This window comes from Triticum aestivum, chromosome 7B (genome assembly GCF_018294505.1).
Source record: "Triticum aestivum cultivar Chinese Spring chromosome 7B, IWGSC CS RefSeq v2.1, whole genome shotgun sequence".
Taxonomy (NCBI): Eukaryota; Viridiplantae; Streptophyta; class Magnoliopsida; order Poales; family Poaceae; genus Triticum; species Triticum aestivum.
The window spans coordinates 688,873,249-688,876,481 of NC_057813.1; the positions used below are offsets into that span (position 1 = coordinate 688,873,249).

The window sequence follows — 3,233 nt, forward strand, 5'->3', positions numbered from 1 at the left end:
ACCAAATAGAGATACTACTTGTGCTTCGAATATCCTTAAACCTAGTTTTTGCCATGAGTGTCCACCATACCTACCTATATGCGGTATTTACCAGCCGTTCCACGTAAATTTGCATGTGCCAAACTCTAAACCTTCAAATAATAATCTGTTTTGTATGCCCGAATCGCTCATGTAGCGACTAGGGGCTTCCAGTATCTTCCATGCTAGGTGGGTTATTCTCAAGATGAGTGGACTCCGCTCATCATTCACGAGAAAAATGGCTGGTAACCGGGATGCCCAGTCCCATGATCAAAAAGATCAAAATCAAATCAAAAATAATTGCAAACAAAACTCCCCCAGGACTGTTGTTGGTATGGATGGTACCCCGTTGTTTCAGATGGCCGTGGAGTGTGATTCACTACAGGAATCTGCTACTTTGCCATCCGCCACGGCGGACGGCAAAGGCATGGATGGCGGACGGCAAAGACCTTTGCTGTCAGCCGCGGACGGCAAAAGGTGACGGCAAAGTAGGGGACGGCAAAGAGTTGCGTTGCCGTCTGCTTCAGGCAGCTGACGGGAAAGGGGCCTTTGCCATCAGAAGCGGACGGCAATAAATGCGATGTTACTCCGTTAGGTGGTTAACGGCAGGCCTTTGCCGTCCGCTGCGGACGACAAAGCCTTTGCGGTCAGCTGCTGATGGCAAACGGACCAAATTGGTTAGCCTCCCAGGAAGCACAGTTGCCTGCCACGTGGCCTCTTTGCCGTCCGCTGCTGATGGCAAAGAAACCTTTGCCGTCGGTGGCAGACGGCAAAGAGCCTGCATATTGTCTCTTTTTTCTGTTTTTTTTAATCCAACAATTTTCACAGCAAATATATATGACATATATAGATATATTTCCATATCACATATCCAGCACATAAGTTTCATCCATACACATTGTTCATACATAAGCAAGTTCCATCCATACACATTGTTCATACATAAGCAAGTTCCATCCATATACATATTACAATGCAAAGTTTGGCCAAGATAGCAAGTTCTATCTTAGCAAGCTAGATACAATGCAAAGTTTCATCAAAGGAAAAGCAAGCACTCCATCATAGCAAGCTAGCTTCCATGAAGTGAATGAAATCTGCAAAATGGTAAATAAGAAAGTTAGAAATAGGTGACTAGAACAAGAAGAAGACTAGAACAAGAAGTATATGTCATTTATGAGCTAACTTAGGTGAAATGGATCATATATGAGCAAACAAAGTTGAAATGGGTTGTTTATGAGCTAACTTAGTTGAAATGGATCATTTATGAGCTAACTTAGTTGAAATGGGTTGTTTATGAGCTAACTTAGGTGAAATGGATCGTTTATGAGCTAACTTAGGTGAAATGGATCATTTTTAGCTAACTTAGGTGAAATGAATCATTTATGAGCTTTTATGAGCTAACTTAGTTGAAATGTGTAGTTTATGACCTAACTTAGGTGAAATGGATCATTTAAGAGCTAATTTAGGTGAAATGGATCGTTTTTAGCTAACTTAGGCGAAATTGATCGTTTACGATCAAATCTAGGTGAAATGGGTCATTTTGGAGCTAACCTACGTGAAATGGGTCATTTTGGAGCTAACCTAGGTGAAATGAGTCATTTTGGAGCTAACCTAGGTGAAATGGGTCATTTTAAAGCTAACGTAAGTAAAATAGATCATTTACGAGCTAATCTACTAAAATGGGTCATTTTAGAGCTAACTTGGATAAATTGGATCACTTGTAAGCTAACTAAGGTAAAATGAGTCATATTAGAGCTAACTTAGGTAAAATGGATCGTCTATGAGCTAACTAAGTTAATTATGCGATTTTTGACATAAGTAAGCTTATTAAGTCATTTTGAAGGAAAAGAAGCTAACTCTAGGTCATTATGGTAAGCATATTGGAGGAAATAAAGCTAAGTCTAAGTCTAGAGAAACTTACCGTGATCAGGGAGGTGGAGGAGCGGGCTGGCTCGTGCCGGTAGCTGGAGAAGGATCGTGCGATGCGTTTCTGGAGTTAAGCTGCACCAAAGTCATTTCCAATGTCTCGTTAGCATTATGACCCTCAAATGTTAAGACTAGCAAGTAATGTCCATTCAAATTAAACTCACCGTGCTCCCAGGAGCAATCACGGGCATCGGCGGAGCGGTCTGACCGGACTTCTCGCACACAGACTGCACATTTGGTTTTCACAACAGAGTCATACTAGTTAGTAATGAGACTCAAATGTTAAGACTAGCAAGTAATCTGCAGAAGAAACATACCACAAGGTCTCGAGGTGCCATGTCGGGGTCGGGGTCGGGGTCTCGGGGTCGGGGTGTCGGGTCGGGGTGCCGTGTCGGTGTCGGGGTCGGGGTGTCGGGTCAGGCTCGGGGTCGGGGTGTCGAGTCAAGCTCGGGGTCGGGGTGTCGGTGTCGGGGTCGGGGTCGGGGTGTCAGGGTCGGAGTCTCGGGGTCGGGGTGTCGTGTCGGGGTGCCGGGTCGGGGTGCCGGGTCGGGGTCGGGGTGTCGTGTCGGTGTCGGGGTCGGGGTGTCAGTGTCGGGGTCGGGGTGCCGGGTCGGGGTCGGGGTGCCATGTCGGTGCCGGGGCCGGGGTGTCGGGTCAGGCTCGGGGTCGGGTGTCGGGGTCGGGGTCGGGGTCAGGGTGTCGGGGTCGGGGTCGGGGTCGCGGGGTCAGAGTGCCGGGTCGGGGTCGGGGTGTCGTGTCGGTGTCGGGATCGGGGTGTCGGTGTCGGGGTCGGGGTGCCGGGTCGAGGTTGGGGTGCCATGTCGGTGCCGGGGTCGGGGTGTCGGGTCAGGCTCGGGGTCGGGGTGTCAGGGTCGGGTCGGGGTGTCGGGGTCGGGGTGCCGGGTCGGGGTCGGGGTGCCGTGTCAGTGTCGGGGTTGGGGTGTCGGGTCAGGCTCGGGGTCGGGGTCGGGGCATCGGGGTCGGGGTCTCGGGGTCGGGGTGTCGTGGCGGGGTGCCGGGTCGGGGTCGGGGTGCCGTGTCGGGTCGGGTTTTTTTCCTCTTTTTTCCTTTTCTTCTTCTTCCTCTTCTTCCTTTCTTCCTTTTTTTCCTTCTTCTTCTTCTTCTTCTTCTTCTTCTTCTTCCTCCTTTCCTTTTTCCTCTTCTTATTCTCCTCCTCTCCTCTTTTTTCTTCTTCTTTTTCCTCTTCTTCTTTTTTCTTCTCCTCCTCCTCTTCTTCTTCTTCCTTTCCTTGTTCCTCTTCTTCTTCTCCTCCTCTCCTCTTTTTTCTT

At 48.9% G+C, this 3,233-nt stretch overlaps 1 long non-coding RNA gene across 1 annotated transcript; it reads right to left on the reverse strand.

Moving 5' to 3' along the window:
• Nucleotides 1-877: 877 nt before the first annotated feature.
• On the reverse strand, nucleotides 878-2,020 carry LOC123157988 (uncharacterized). Its single transcript, XR_006479224.1, has 2 exons — nucleotides 1,940-2,020; nucleotides 878-1,112 (listed from the first exon to the last, which is right to left on the reverse strand). It is a non-coding gene; the product is annotated as an uncharacterized lncRNA (long non-coding RNA).
• Between the last annotated feature and the right edge of the window lie 1,213 nt (nucleotides 2,021-3,233).